The sequence below is a fragment of the Xenopus tropicalis genome, chromosome 5 (assembly GCF_000004195.4).
Source record: "Xenopus tropicalis strain Nigerian chromosome 5, UCB_Xtro_10.0, whole genome shotgun sequence".
NCBI classification, from domain to species: Eukaryota; Metazoa; Chordata; class Amphibia; order Anura; family Pipidae; genus Xenopus; species Xenopus tropicalis.
In genome coordinates this window covers 140,278,339-140,295,249 of record NC_030681.2, presented here as the reverse complement: position 1 = coordinate 140,295,249, position 16,911 = coordinate 140,278,339, and the positions used below count along the sequence as shown (strand labels likewise).

General features: G+C 43.0%; 1 protein-coding gene across 1 annotated transcript in view; it reads left to right on the top strand.

The window, feature by feature from the left end:
- Positions 1 to 16,911, top strand: part of nbas (NBAS subunit of NRZ tethering complex) — a 425,480-nt gene that overhangs the window by 335,758 nt on the left and 72,811 nt on the right. The gene's annotated exons all lie outside the window — the stretch shown is intronic.

Sequence of the window (16,911 nt, the reverse complement as noted above, 5' to 3'; positions counted from 1 at the left end):
CCATAAACTGACCCCTGAACAAAACATGCAGGAACATTCAACCTGTGATGCAATATTTCTTGAAGCAGATGTAATTTGTTTGACTAATTCGTCTCTCATTGAGCAGCAAGAGCTTTAGGCCTCATTCACATTTTGTTTTGGGTACTAGGAAGATTTAACTTGGCCACATTGTATGTTTTCCATATAGTCCTGCTACTACAGTGTTGGGATCTAGTCACAGGTGAGTGGGTTGGCTGGAACATGTTGCTCCACATTACAGTTAGTTGTATTAGATTGGGTTGCATAGAGAGCAGCAGTATGTATAGAGCCATTCAGTTCAGATTGTGTATGTTTGATCTGACTGCTCAGAAGGCCAGATGTAATGAACGGCTAAGAACCCAACTCTTACCTGCTACTTCCTAACCCGTACCCAACCAGAAATCCTCTTCTATGGCCTGCACCCAAACCAAATCCCCTCTGTTGATTTGTATATGGTTCGGTTCAGCCACCATAGGGGAGGGTTCAGCACTATCTCATGACAAAAGGGACACTGCTTGAAGTTTAACCCACCAGCTACTAAAGCCCACATCTGGGGGTCACCTTCTTGTCCTAAACCTGCCCATCCCATGTATAAAACTGTGGGTCCCATGGGTTTCAGGTCACCGAACTTATCACTAAAAGCCAGTGCAATTTAACCAACATGCACCATAAGTACTGGCTTTCAAAAACCATGAGTGGTTCCCTGTGCCATACCATCTTTGGCTTTCTAAACCTTTTTTGAAGGCGAAGGGGAACTCCACCCAAACACAACTTGAGCTTTTTGAAAAGTAAACATAATTTCTAGCAACTTTGCAATATACATTAATTAAAAATATACAACCTTTTCATGATGTTTAATGTAATAATATGGTTTGGAACAGTTCCCTAAGCCCCGCCCCCTGTTCCCCTGCTGATCTGGCTACTTTGAGACTCAAATAAAATATAACAGTAGTCGCCTGTCCTCAGCCTGCCTTCAGCCTGCATCCTCCCAATCCCACAATTCCCTGCACATGTGATGTCAATAAGGAAAGCAACATCAAAGACGTGGAAAAGTTGTTAAAATTTGTAACATCAGTGTTTTAGTCCCTCCTCCCCTCCCAGAATTTTAAATGATGCAGACAGAGAAAAGTGGGTTTCTCTTTAACAAATTTGGTTTGGAAGCCGGAGTTCCCGTTTGAGCAGCGCAATAAAAGCTTTAGTACTGTGTGTTTGCTAACAAGGGCCGTGCCAGAGAAATAATTGTGGTGCGGCTATAGAAGGCCACATCATTAAGTGCTAAATCAGAAAGCAAATTTAGAAATTCTGAAACTAGAAATGAAAATGCAGAAATGCCCTTAATGACTTTTATTATCGGCTCTTGTAATATATTAAAGGTTTAAAAACCTATGTATTATTTTGCATTTGTGCTGTAGCAGATTGGATCCCTTTATCCCTCACTGCACCAAGCGCTGCAGCTTCTTACTGTGTGAGATTATTTGCTGTTCTTGCTGGAGGCTTTCTGTTACTGTTACTGTTCCTTGTATTGGTACCTTAGGTGCCCATCATTAATCTCTAAATGAGTGCCTATGTACAGCTTGATATATTGAATATATTATCCAGGGGGGTGTTTGTTGGTAACCCTCTGAGGGGTTTTCTTAATCACTCTGATAGCTTGGTGTGTAAATGAATGAGTGCCCTCAGTGGACTTTCCTTCAGTTATAAAAGTGTCACAGTGATATTCTGAGACAGTTTGAAATTGGTCTTTATGTAAGAGCGGCGTTCATACCCCGTGTAAGAGCCATGTTCATACCCTGTGTAAGAGCAGCGTTCATACCTCGTGTAAGAGCCATGTTCATACCCTGTGTAAGAGCAGCGTTCATACCCCGTGTAAGAGCCATGTTCATACCCTGTGTAAGAGCAGCGTTCATACCTCGTGTAAGAGTATTGTTCATACCTCGTGTAAGAGCTGCGTTCATAGCCCGTGTAAGAGCAACGTTCATACCTCGTGTAAGAGTATTGTTCATACCCCGTGTAAGAGCCATATTCATACCCTGTGTAAGAGCAGCGTTCATACCTCGTGTAAGAGTATTGTTCATACCTCGTGTAAGAGCTGCGTTCATAGCCCGTGTAAGAGCAACGTTCATACCCCGCGTAAGAGCGGCGTTCATACCCCGCGTAAGAGCGGCGTTCATACCCCGCGTAAGAGCGGCGTTCATACCCCGCGTAAGAGCGGCGTTCATACCCCGCGTAAGAGCGGCGTTCATACCCCGCGTAAGAGCGGCGTTCATACCCCGCGTAAGAGCGCCGTTCATACCCCGCGTAAGAGCAACGTTCATACCCCGTATAAGAGCGGCGTTCATACCCCGCGTAAGAGCGGCGTTCATACCCCGTGTAAGAGCAACGTTCATACCCCGTATAAGAGCGGCGTTCATACCCCATGTAAGAGCAACGTTCATAGCCCGTGTAAGAGCACCGAGTGCCCTCTGAGACAGTTTGCAATTGGTCTTTAGGTAAGAGCAGTGTTTATACCCCGTGTAAGAGCAGCGTTCATACCTTGTGTAAGAGCGGCGTTCATACCTCATGTAAGAGCAACGTTCATACCCCGTGTAAGAGCACTGTTCATACCCCGTGTAAGAGCAACGTTCATAACCCGTGTAAGAGCAACGTTCATAACCCGTGTAAGAGCAACGTTCATACCCCGTGTAAGAGCAACGTTCATACCCCATGTAAGAGCAGTGTTTATACCCCGTGTAAGAGCAACGTTCATACCTCGTGTAAGAGCAGTGTTTATACCCCGTGTAAGAGCAGCGTTCATACCTCGTGTAAGAGCAGCGTTCATACCTCGTGTAAGAGCAGCGTTCATACCTTGTGTAAGAGCAGTGTTTATACCCCGTGTAAGAGCCGTGTTCATACCCCGTGTAAGAGCAGTGTTTATACCCCATGTAAGAGCGGCGTTCATACCCCGCGTAAGAGCCGTGTTCATACCCCGTGTAAGAGCAGCGTTCATACCTCGTGTAAGAGCCGCGTTCATACCCCATGTAAGAGCAGTGTTTATACCCCGTGTAAGAGCCGCGTTCATACCTCGTGTAAGAGCAGTGTTTATACCCCGTGTAAGAGCAGCGTTCATACCTCGTGTAAGAGCAGCGTTCATACCTTGTGTAAGAGCAGTGTTTATACCCCGTGTAAGAGCCGTGTTCATACCCCGTGTAAGAGCAGTGTTTATACCCCATGTAAGAGCGGCGTTCATACCCCGCGTAAGAGCAACGTTCATACCCCGCATAAGAGCAACGTTCATACCCCGCGTAAGAGCAACGTTCATACCCCGCGTAAGAGCAACGTTCATACCCCGTGTAAGAGCAACGTTCATACCCTGTGTAAGAGCAACGTTCATACCCCGTGTAAGAGCAACGTTCATACCCTGTGTAAGAGCAACGTTCATACCCCGCGTAAGAGCAACGTTCATACCCTGTGTAAGAGCAACGTTCATACCCCGCGTAAGAGCAACGTTCATACCCCATGTAAGAGCAACGTTCATACCCTGTGTAAGAGCGGCGTTCAAGAAAACAGATTTTTTTGTCTCCCTCTATATTCTGAGAACTAAATAGTGCAGCTCCATATTAATCCCTTCTCCAGGCTCCAGTGACTGTGCTGTGTTTATTGCCTGCCAGTTCCCCGCTCTCTGCTCCAGTCCCCCCAGATAAAGCCTCGGCCTCCCTACCCATTAGGCAGGCGGAACACTGCTTTGTCTATCAATATTTTACCATCAATAAAACATTTATATCTGGTGACTCAGTCCGGGGGAACAAAGACTTGCTATCAATATGCGGCGTGACCCCGGCTCTCCTCTGCCGCCCCACAGGGGGCGCTGTAATTGCTGCAAATCTGTTTGCATGAAAATTTTAGCTGAAAGGTATCGACTTTTAAAAAAATAAATAAATAATCTTGATTTTGTAAGACTGCTAGTGAATTCACGCCCGCTGTCTCGGTTTTGTTTGATAGCTCTCTCTGTGCATGAAGCCTATGGGGAAATGGAAGTCTCTGCAGATTGCTTCTTTTCCATGGCTTCCCCCTTGCTTTGTCTCCACAGGTGGGATAGAAACTTACTTGACATCTTAATATTGATTAAATGCCCAGGTAATGAATCCATCCATAGGTGAAGCGGGCCATGCTGTTTGTTAATTGAAGACAGGATGGAAGAACAGATGTTCCAAACTGGCCGTTCTATCTTGCGTTGGTTCTGTAGAGAGAAGAACATGCATTAGATCCCCTGCCGAACGTGTATTTTCTGCGAGTGTTGCACAATAGGCGGCCGTGTATTGGCTGGGGTTGCGCTCATTAACTCTATTCCGGCATGTCACTACACCATTTTTTTTTCTGCGTGTAAACATTATTTGTCATTTTGGGTTGCCAAGCAACTAGATACAGTCTGGGTTTTTTTTGCTGACAAGTTCCGTGCCTTGATGAGACCAAAGAAATCTGCCTTCAGGGCTTTGTCTGCCTCATACGGGGCTTCTGGGACTGGCTAGCGAAGAACTTAACAGCTACAGCTTATATATCTTTACTAAGCGTGATATTCCAACCGCATTTTTATTTTTGATTTGTAATTGCCTGATGCAGAAAAAAAAACAACAACTGTATAATTGTTTTTCTCATGCATTTACTCAAGGCTGGCTGGCTGGCTTTGGTCTTGCCCTGTATATGAACATGTACTGTGCTTTTTATCTCGCTAACATATAGTAATATTATTATTATTAGCTTTTATCTATAGAGTACCAACATACTCCTCAGCTCGGTATATAGTATCAGCTCCAGTGGAGCTTAACCTCTAAGGGAGGGATCCGCAACCTACTACATTCAGATGTAAAAAGTGCTGGGGAGCCAAACAAGCATGAAAAAGTCCTTTGGGGATGCCAAATAAGGGCTGTGATTGGCTATTTGGTACCCCGTGTGACTGCTGGCCTGCAGGAGGCTCTGCTTGGAGTCAAACTGTGTCTCTGGACTTCCAAAACTTGTCTCCAAGCCAGAGATGGCACCTACTTTGTGGCCACTGGGAGCAACATCAATGGGGGCGGTGAGCAACATGTTGCCCCTGAGTCACTGGTTGGGGATCACATTCTCACACAATGTTGTCGGTTTTAGCAGAACTCAGTTAACATAGTAAGTTAGGTTGAAAAAAGACATACGTCCATCACGTTCAACCATAATAATACCTATATATAACCTGCCTAACTGCTAGTTGATCCAGAGGAAGGCAAAAAACCCCATCTGAAGCCTCTCTAATTTGCCACAGAGGGGAAAAAATTCCTTCCTGACTCCAAGATGGCAATTGGACCAGTCCCTGGATAATTAACGTGCCTTTATGTTTTTTGGGGAGGGAGGTAAGCAGAGTACCCATAAAAAACACACAGACATGGGGAGAACATCCACACTCCTTCGCAATAGTGCCCTGGCTGCAAGGCCTGGATAGAAGTGAGGGGAACAAATGTGCACCCCTTGGTGCTCATTCACAGAGCCTTGTGCCTATGGTCCGACTGCTTTCTGCACCTTGCGCCAGATGCGTTGTGTCTGATTGACTTGCAAGTAAGAGGGGACGCTATGTGCCTCCAACACCCAATATGAATACATGGCTGCCGGTTAGTAGCACAGAGACCAGCGACGGTCTTCCCACATGCAGGGCGTAAGCGCCAAAAACATAAATTCCATCTGAATGTTCTAATTGGCTCTGAGGTTTGTGTCAGATTCTACTTATTTATTGAATTAAATATTTGATTTCATGTTACAGCAGAAGCGTTTTTGTGTAAAGCTCCATGGAGGAGAAAGCTCTCTATAAAGTAATTATTACTATGTATTATTAACCATGCCAGTATCTTGCTGGTCCGACAGCTTTTTAATTAAAGCTGCTGGGATATATTTCTTGTACTTCTTAATGATTAGGAGGAATATGGATGAACGTTAATGGCTGAAAGGAGAATTGCTCTCATCCTGGGGTAGTTGACCTGTGGTTCCCCAGCTCTTGTGTTAAACAGCTTCCTCAGGCATCATCTCCCTCAACAATTACTCACAAATTAGTATTTACCATTCCAAGCAAACCCATTGCCTGCCTTACATTGGTCAGAATAGTCATATGGGAAAGGTCCAGTGCTTATATTGTACAGTCTCAACCTTCTTTGGGAAATGGTGCCAAGTAAAGGCAGACAAAGGGGAATAAAACTGCTATTATCAGAGGTTCTCGCCACTTGTGGTCGGCTCATTAAGCCTGCAGGATGGAATGCTATTGCGGTTACTTTAGATTCGAAAGCAGAGGGAAACGCTGGACAAAAGAGCAAACTTGTATGGAATGGGACTAAGGGGCAGATATATTAATGTTTGCATTATTCTTTTTCTAGAATCAAAGTTTTTAGCACTCTAAAACGGCAAATGTTTTGAATTTTGGAATTTTTGGAAGTGTAACAACGACAAAAAAACTCTATAACTATTCTATCTAAAAGCTGGCACGGTCGTGTAGAAGTCACCTGCCCTTTGCAAAGTGTAAATATTTACTTAATTAGAGTTTTTTTAGGGGGGTTTGGTTTGTTTAGTTTCATATTCGTTTAACATTTTTTTTCATTCATGCTTTTTATAATCGTATTTTTTAATAAATGCGGACACATTCATGCTTTTTTAAGAAGTGAGTTTAGTCGTGGCAGTGTACATATTATCATAAATCTGCCCCTTTATCAGGGTTTGCTTTATTACATTTGAACTGGAACAAGTGGAATTCTCAGAAATATCAATTTTATCAAATTGATAGAAAACAAATTTTTCATCATATTGTTCTTTGAAATGTTGGAACCCAGAGGTGGAACTGAGCATGAAGTCGGTCCCCCCTTTGCTTCTATAACGGCCGCTACTCTTTTGGGAAGGTTTCCACTAAATACTGGAAAGCCATTGGTGGTGGGATTTGCTTCCATTCAGCCATAAGAGCATAACGAGGTTGGGCAGTAGTGTTGGAGAGCAGGCCTGGCTCACAGTTGGCATTACTCCATCCTACACGTGTTCAGTTGGGTTGTGGTCATGGTTCTGTGCAGGCCAGTTAAGAGCTTATATGTAAGAAAGATAGTGAGAAAGTCTTATGGAACATGCAAGGTGCAAATCTAGTGTAGACTTGATTGAGTATATGGGAAGAACAAGTCAATACAAGCGTGTGGTGGGGGGTTTAGTGTAGCTTGGGGCAGTGTTGGACTGCTTTGTATGACAGGACTGGTACTTTGAACTTTATTCTGAAAGGTCTTGGGAGCCAATAGGAATAGCATTAGGGAGCTAGTGCATGTATTGACAAAAAACAGGGGTTTTTAGTTACAAAATTCTGATCATAAGATTGGTAAGCTGCCATACCACGTCAAGGTAAACCCCCTATGGTGGTCCTATCTTTTTACCTCTGGTCATATTTTTCAAAGGCTGGCACTCCCATGCACAGTAGCCATTCTTGACCTGGGGGCTGGTTTGAGTCATAGGGCTTAGCCCACCCCCCCATGCCTTCAGCTTTTATAGAGAGAGATTGCAAGGCTTAATCCTCCCCCGCTTGCGGCTTGTAAAGGAGAAGACTGCCCATTATCCAACACCCATTTTTTAAAAAAAGAGAAAAGAAAAACATTTAGGTGCTCACAATGAAAATTTGTGTTGTTTCCAATTTCTTTTTCTTACAAAAGCAGCTGCTGCTTCTTAGTAAATTTCCCATGGAAGGAGCAGCCAATAAATCAAGGAGGCCCTGCTCCATCTACACGGCCTACTTTAATGCTGAACCTTTTCATCACCAGACACAGAAGCCAAGTTTAATGCAGAAGCTCAGCACGGATGAGATGAGAAAGGCTTCCTAAAGTGAGTGGCTGTGTGGGAATGAGTGAGATGGAGTTGCCATGATTGGCGCACACACCACTTGAACGTTGTACAGTATCCGCTTGTTCCAGGATTGAATTTATTTTTGCAGATCCCATGCTTTCATTATAATCATATTAAAGCTTTTTCCCTTATCTACTGTAGGCCCTGCACAATTTTCTTTTTCACTTCCAAGGAGAGGGCTTCATAGTGCTTTAGAGCCCCCACACTGATATCCTAAGTATCCTTGGTGGCACTTGACGTGAGACATGAGGGGTCATTCAGCAGTGCTGTATCATGGGAGGCGGTCGAGGGGAAGCGCGTAGGCGTTCCTTCTGCCACCCCTTTCTGGAGCACCAGGCAGATAGGAAGTATAGAGCCAGCCCCACTGATCTTTACGCTGCATTCACCAGTGCCACCCATTGTCCCACGTGCCTTTTTCAGGTACATTACAACCAACTTGCACAGACAAATACATAGGCAGCCGTTATCATATACAGACATACACACATATGGGCAGAGGAAAAAAATTGCAATTAATATAAATCAAGCTCATTTTTCAATGTTAAAGGGATAGAGAAATTAAACCCTTTTTTAACACTGTCTTTGCATGTTCTTTATAAATTGACATAAAGGTATTTGTTCAATGATTTTAAATTACCCATCTGATCAATGAGGGGGCTGCCATCAGGAGCCCATTAGAATTAGAAGCTGTAACTGACAGGTTGGGAAGGGGCAGTCAGGTTGGCAAAACAGTCAGGTTTAGGGACAATTACTTACAAAAGCAGCGCTTTCAGTGAAAAATAATCAATATGACCTGTAGGGAACTTTTTACATACATTCATCTTTTGAAGAGTAGATTTTTAGTGTCAGTATCACTTTAACATTATTTGTAGATATGGTGTCCCTTGCTATTTCCACTCCTCTTTCTATCCATTGCTGGTTATGTAGCAGCCCATGCATCAGTTGAGTCCGTTAATAAAACAAATTGTAATGTCAGATAGAAAGAGCTTTACAGCACTTGCTTAACATCATCTCCCAGCATTCCTTGATAGCTGGAAGGTCATCCCTAGTATAAACTCAATCTGTTATTGAACTATCATTCCCCACAGTGGCTGCTACAGTTAGCCTCTGTCACCAATTCCTGGCTTGTTGTCCATCCCTGAGACTAAATGATCTCCTTAGCGCTGAGGCGCCGCTCCCTTGTGTAATCTCTTACTATTGATATGTTGGTGTCTTATCCTGAATGATAAAGGTGCAGGGCAGGGTTAAGGCACCAGCAAGCCCTTGGGCAATTGTAAATTCTGTTATAAATTTCATTTACTGATACATTCCCCCTACAGTTGCCTCAGTTTCCATATTGCTAGTGGATTGTGAGTTCTTGTTAGAGTCCTTAATTAGATACGGGATGTAAAGGCTGCAGTGGCCACAGATAACAAATGTTAGTTTTAATTCTCCTCCTCGCTGCTTCTTCCTTCATTCCTTCCTTCTCTTTTTAGACTGCTTGATAAAATAAACCCCATAGAGGGGCACTTTGCTTCATAATTCACTCCCTTATTTCTGTTCAGGTTCTAATGCTGCCTGGGCCTTGCCTGTTAATAACCCAAACCCCCTAGATATATTCATGCTCTGCATTAGATTCTTGTATAAAGGCAGAGAGCTCCCATGATAGGGGATGTCAAGAAATTGTTTATGTAGCGTGTTCATTAAAGCGCAGAGGAAATCATTGTGAACGTGCCACAACATACAGTAAGCAAATAGGACTAATGAACAGAAAATACAGCCTTAATGGACTAATATTTGTAGCTCCCCCTCCATGTTTAACATCTTCCCTTTCCATATTTCCTGCACCTTTTCTCTCCCACTCCGTCTTTCTCTGATTTTCCATATATCTGAAGTTTGATCTGCCCCTTGCAAAGGAACATTTTAACCATCATTGAAGTTCAAGAGCACAGTGGTCAGAGGATGCTGGTAGGGTCAACCTTGGAGCTCCTGCCACTCGGGGTTTCATCATTTGAGCTAACCTTTAAGAATGATGGAGGAGGGCCTGAACAGATGTGTGAAGGGCACACAGGGATTTTCAGGGTTGGACCAGCATTTGTGAAGTCCAGAGGTTCTCCTGGTGGACCCCAACCAAGGATAATTTTCATCAGCCCATTCTTACTTGCACCATAAATCTTTTATTTTTAGCAATCTCTACATCTAATGAGAGGAAGCCCTAGATGCCAGAGTTTTGGGTGGGACCTTGAAGGCCTCATCTCACACCGGGGAAGTATCTAGTATCCTGACGCCTTAGTAAACCAGATTGCTGGATCATAGACAAGTAACTGACAAGTCAGAGCCACCCACCTCTTCCAGAGCTAATCCTGTCAGCTTTATATATAGGTTACATATAGTTTTCAAAAAATATAATTGCCAATGTCACTCCTGCCTTTCCCCTCCAAGGTCCTTGAGCGGATTGCCTCCTTGGGGCAGGGACCTCATCCAAACTGTGTATTGTAAAGAAGATATATCATATAAAAATTGAGATTGTACCAGTGAATTATATTCTTTTAGATATAGAAGGATTGTGCTTAAAAAAGTTGTGTTTCGGACTGATTTATTGAGAAATTCCCCCAAAACCCCACTAGTCCTGCCCATCTGTTTTACTTCCTGCTGGCTGGATTCTCTGGATGTGCAGGGGGGCCGGCAGCTCTCAGCACACTGCACTGTAGGATAGGAACCAATCAGCAGCTAGGCTGACCTGATAGGGAACTGAAGCCTGTCTTTGCTTGTGTGATTGTAGGGCTGTGATTGGCTATCCCCCCTCCTACTGTGCTTCTGGCTGGTACTGTTAGGACACGCCCACCCTTCATTTCAAACACGGACAGAGAACTGATAGGATCTATAGGGAGCTCCAATAAAGGAGCCATTTTTACAGATAGGATTCATTTTTAGCCCAAAGTGAAACCAACACCGTATATTATTCATAACTGCCTACAAAATTAGGGTTTTATTCCATTTATCTAATATGTCTCCTTTATTGTCACTGTATAACTCAATACAACTATAGCCCTGTTTGTATTCACACCTTGCAACGCACTTCGTACAATTGTGCTGCTATATAAATACATACATACAACTGTGTATCTTACTGTCCTTCCCTGCAGTGATACGACCCTTGCTAATTAGTGATGAGCAAAATTTTTCTCCAGGTTTTGCCATGAAAAAAACGCCCAGTTACTTCAGTGTATTTCAGGACATTTTGCCGTTATTTTGCACTTTTTGGAGGTCAGACGGTGCCTAAATGGGTAATAACATAGTTCTGAGTACTGAAATGCTCCCTTCGACAGAAGATGTGAAAAAGCCACTCTTACTCTATAATCCTCTTACAGTATAAATCAAAGTGCGACTTAATATTTAATTACACTGCGGGTGTGTTAAGAAGTGGCCCACAAATCAATGCGCTGCTGGGAAGCCGTCCAGCTCGGCATAGGCAGCCTCTGTCCCAGCCATCTCTAATGATTCGTTAACAAAATTAAAAATTCAGAGGCCCTTGTATTCCAGTGGCTCTCACTACTCCTTCGTTTGCATGCAGGGAACATCCAACTGTTGCTGGGGGGGGGACTTGGCGTTGTTCTAATCCCCTTGGTGCGCTTTATCAGGCCTCTTCAGCTTCTGTAATTTTCTAGTTAACTGGTGCATGAAAAATATGGGTCAAAATACTGACTTTTTCTTTACAAAAAAATGACTTTTTTTTTTTTTTTGGTATAAAATAAGATAGGCTTTCGCATTGTAAGTTTGCAGATTATGAGAGCAGAAATGTGCAGCCTGGCCGCTGCTGGTAAGTGGTTCCCGGGGCGCTTTATCTGCCCTCCCTGGGGCACTGCTAATGTACATTTTTAGGGCTTATTCCAGTCTATATATGAAGTTGTATAAGAGTCCCTTTGTGTAAGGATCCCATCTCCTCTGAGCAGCATGGAGGTCATTCTCTTATAATAAATATGGCTTTTTGTACAGTTGCTTTAGAATGAGAGAATATCATTGTTCGGCGCTTCTTTTGCGTTATTCCCTCTCCAGCTCCCTTGATTGGTGTTTATAGCAATGACCTTTCTACGCGGTGCCTGCGCTTCCATTCGCCAGCGACTGACCCAGTCTCCCACCCATACTTCATGCTACTGATTGCCAGACCAACTGAATGTCAGGAGTGCGGGCAGTTTATTTTGTCAATAAAGCCCGTTAGAGAGCAGCCATAATTCAGTCTGGAGGCATAATGAAGATATATGAATGGCTAAATGATTACATTCCCAGCTAATACCATCATAGTTTATGATCAATCATGTTCTACGGAAAACAGGGCTTCGCTCATTAAAACAAACGTCTCCTCTTGCATAAATAAAAGGGAGCAAAGTGAGGGGTTTATCTAAATACGCAACCATTCGTGCAATTTGTGCCTCAGTAAATACATCAGTTATACAATTAGAGGTCGGTAATGAATGCAGTTGGTTCCTGAAAGTGCTGGAAATCTTAGCAATGAATGAATTTTCCATTCCCTCTTCCCCCTGATCCAAAATCTAGTTTAACCTTTGAGTTGGCTAAAGTCATAGCCTGGGCTACAGGAGCTCTTGGCTGATCCCCCTGAGTGCCACCTGGGCCATGGTTGGTAATGTTCCTGGACCACAGTGGTTGGACACTGCCATTGGTGATCTGCTCAGAACCACATCTTCTGTACTTTGGGACAGTTTGCTTACCTTTTACCTTCACTTCTCGAGGGTTCTTTTCATTGGTTGGACATGCTGCCCGCTTGGTCTTCATTCAGGCCAGGCCACTATCTGCATTGAGTTTGTTTGTTCTCCTACTGTTGGTTTTTTGCTAATTGGAAGTTCTCCAGGACAAGCCCTAAAATGTATATACTTTATAGACTGTATGCTTAATTGCAGATGTTCAGTAACCAACAGCAACCTATCAGTTGGTAGCTTTAATTGGTTTACAACAAGTTAGAAAGCAGAAATTTTACTTCAATGATGCAATTTAGCACCTGTATTTGTTGATTTGGTTGAACCCCTAACCCAATACAGACACGTTGTGCTCTGCCCCAGACCTTTACAGTTACTGCTGTGCTCATTGGCCAGTCACTGTGCCCATTACCCTCCCTTTATGTATCTAGAACCTTAGGTGAGGAACCTATCACATAAATACAGGTCTTCCTTCATAAGTCTGCACATTTTTGGGCTGGTCCATAAGGATACTAGGATATCTAGATTGTAAGCTCCACGGGGCAGGGACCTCCATCCACTTGTGTCTTTGGCTCTTAACTTATTGTAACTATATATTGTATTTATTTGTATTTATTGTTATACTTTGTATTTATCTATTAAAAACAGTTCTTCTCTTTCTGCATCATTTGAAATCCTGGCAGGGGAGGAGGGACTAAAAAATTGATGTTACAAATTGTAACAACTTCTCCACAGCTTACAGACAGCATGCAGGAACTACATAGCCCACAATGCATTGCACTGTCATGTTCCTTTCCTTATTGGCATCACGTGTGCAGGGAATTGTGGGATTGGGAGGATGCAGGCTGAAGGCAGGCTGAGGACAGGCAACTACTGTTACATTTTATTTGAGTCACAAAGTAGCCAGATCAGCAGGGGAACAGGGGGCGGGGCTTATGGAACTGTTCCAGACCATATTAAATAATGAAAAGGCTGCATATTTTTTAATTGATGTATATTGCAAAGTTGCTTGAAATTATGTTTTCTTTTTAAAAAGCGTAAGTTGTGCTTGGGTGGAGTTCCCCTTAAACTGAGCATTGTCTACATCTCTGCTATAGACTCAATGGGCCATTAATAAAATAACATTATATTTAATTCTACAAATTGCACTCACTGTAATATAAAAACATTTAAAATGGAGGTTGGGAATTGTAGTCCAACACCATATGAAAGGCTGCTAATTTCCTGTACCTATTCTTATGGAATCAATGTTGAATACATTCTGTATAACACAAGTTGTGTTTGGGTGGGTGGAGTTCCCCTTTAAAGAGACTAGGGTAAGTAAGGAGATGAGTTAAAACTGTTTGGAGAGTGGGCCCCGGGCATCCCAGTCTGCCATTGGCTCTGCATAAACTACCCATGTGACCTGATCCTTACCCTGGATTGGCCCGATTCCGTCAGCCTCGATTTAGCATGTCAAACCCTAAATTACATGAGGACGTTTTTAGAAACAAAGACATTGTCTTTTTAAAATTGTTATATTTTTGCCTTTGCAGTGATTTATACAAGATCATTTTACAGTTGGCCGTGGTAATTTATCATTAATTTGCCAAACGACTGCTAATTATACACCATGGCAACCGGCACATCAGGTCCTTTATATGAAAACCCGCTGCATAATAAATACGTTAATATTCCATAAACCTTTCTCACCCCCTTTAGTGGGAGATAGCAGTTATTTTATACCCGCGCTTTCACTGCCGCTGTAAGCGCCCAATCGGTGTCAGCCAAGGGCTCGTGCTAATCAGCAAGCATTTACTAAATGTATCTGTGTCTCCCGCGCTGTCTGTGTGGGTTTCTAGAAGTAAAATTACCTTTATTTCTTTTTAGTAAATAACTGACTAAAGAATTCAGTTAAAGTTGATAAATCTGCCCCTATATATCTTATTTTGCAGTTATAAAGAAGTGCGTTGTCCTAGCAACTGTCCCCCACAGCCAATCCTGCTGTTTGCCAGGACTGTGGATTTAGCCAAATCCTGAAGAAAAAGGCCGAACCCTGGATTCAGTGCATCCCCAGTATAGACCCCCCCCCCCAATGTAACAACTGGCAAATTCAGGTCTATCCAAACTTGATTCAATTTAAATCTATTAAATTAATATCTAATTTCACAGCGGGACATTCTCCCAGTTTCTAAGTATAATCCGCCTTCTTTGTATAATGATTTGAGTGGGATTAGTATATTATTTGGATGCAGCAGTTGTACCTCTGATATAATAATAATTACTGTATACGATTTGTTTTTACATGGAAATAGACTAATCCCTTTAGCAGCCAATGGCAGCGGGTTGTGCTGCAGTTTATAGGGAGCCCCATTACTATATAGCTATAGCTTGTAGATTGTAAGCTCTTTTGGGCAGGGCTCTCTTCCCCTCTTGTATCGGTTATTGATTGCTTTATATGTTACTCTGTATGTCTCCTTGTAGATTGTAAGCTCTTTTGGGCAGGGCTCTCTTCCCCTCTTGTATCGGTTATTGATTGCTTTATATGTTACTCTGTATGTCTCCTTGTAGATTGTAAGCTCTTTTGGGCAGGGCTCTCTTCACCTCTTGTATCGGTTATTGATTGCTTTATATGTTACTCTGTATGTCTCCTTGTAGATTGTAAGCTCTTTTGGGCAGGGCTCTCTTCCCCTCTTGTATCGGTTATTGGTTGCTTTATATGTTACTCTGTATGTCTCCTTGTAGATTGTAAGCTCTTTTGGGCAGGGCTCTCTTCCCCTCTTGTATCGGTTATTGATTGCTTTATATGTTACTCTGTATGTCCAATGTATGAAACCCACTTATTGTACAGCGCTGCGGGATATGTTGGCACTTTATTAATAAATGTTAATGTTAATAGCATTACTAGAGTGCTCTGCTCCCTGGGGGGTATCTAGGTTTCAATGAACAATGTAGTAAGCACTATTTTCTGATGGTAAAAGGTTAAATCGTGGGGGGTTGCAATTCGTTAGCCACATCCCCAGAGATAATGGATTAGGCCAAACCCCAGGTTGCCATTCTTATTTACTGTAATGTCATGTCTGCCCAACATCTTCTTGCCTTTCCCAAAGATGCCTCCCTTCAGTGACTTAAGCCGGCCATACACACACCGATAATATAATATGAAACTTCTTTTTGTCCGATATTCGGTGCGTGTATGGTGGCTCGACGAGGCGACCGATATCGCAAAAGGCAGCAGATATCGGACGACTCGTTGATCGGGCAGGTTAGAAGATTTTGATCCGGCACCATTGAAGGCGCCCAAGCAAAATCTGCCTTCAGGGGTGAATTGGCAGAAGGAGGTAGAATTTCTATTGTTTCTACCTCCATATCTGACGATTCAGCCCTGAACGTCATTGGAGGGTGGGGACGATCTGTCATGTGACCAATGGTCACATGAAAGATCGAAATTGCTATGTGTATGGCCACCTTAACACTTTCCTTTAATTAATTTGAGGATGAGTTGCGAAAGAGCTTGACTCCGTGCAAGGACCCCTATAGGAAGAAAAGGTCTTATTTATACATATACAGGTACATGTATCCCAAATATCCATGCCTGGTTATGCCAGCTATTCCCTTAATATATTTGGTTGGCATTATCTGTACTATTTGTCTTTTTTAGTATTTAGGGTATGACCGAACAAATGAATTGATTTTCTTGATTGAGTCAAGTTTATTAAAGCTTGAAAATAGTTAATATTTGTTTATTATGTTGATTATCATTGGATCAGGGCCACAGTGGTTTCCCTTGCAGTTAATGCCTCATTACCGTTATACCTGGGCTACGGCCCTGCACTGGGTCCGGCCACGAACGGGTTAACACAAGGCAATGCGGCAGATTCTATGAGTTTGTTTACCAGACAAGAGACGCACTTGCTCATATCCAGCAGATGCAGCAGTAACATTTGGTTCCTGGGGGAAGGCAAATAGTAACCATACATCTTGCAGTGATAGGTCAGATGGCAGCTATTAGCTAAACCGTTTCAAATGCCAGACTTCACACAAGGCCGCGGCGGTGGCGCCTTTTTATCTCAGTGGGATCTCGGGCATCTCCGCTTGTCTCGGAAGATAACGGTTTCCTGAGACCTGAGTTAGAGGAGAGCACTTACTTCTGATGTCTCTGCCACACTCCTAATCACATCTGTCTTTTGGAGGTGATTGCTACAAATTCCCTTTGTGACTTTTAAGGGACGGATAAGAAATAAAAAGCCTGCTCACTTACTGACTTTGCTGTTTGCTGTAGCCCCCTGCCCCTGGGTCTAATTGGTACTGCGCATACACATACAGCCGATATTGTGCCCTTTTCTCTTTTATAGAGAATTCAATT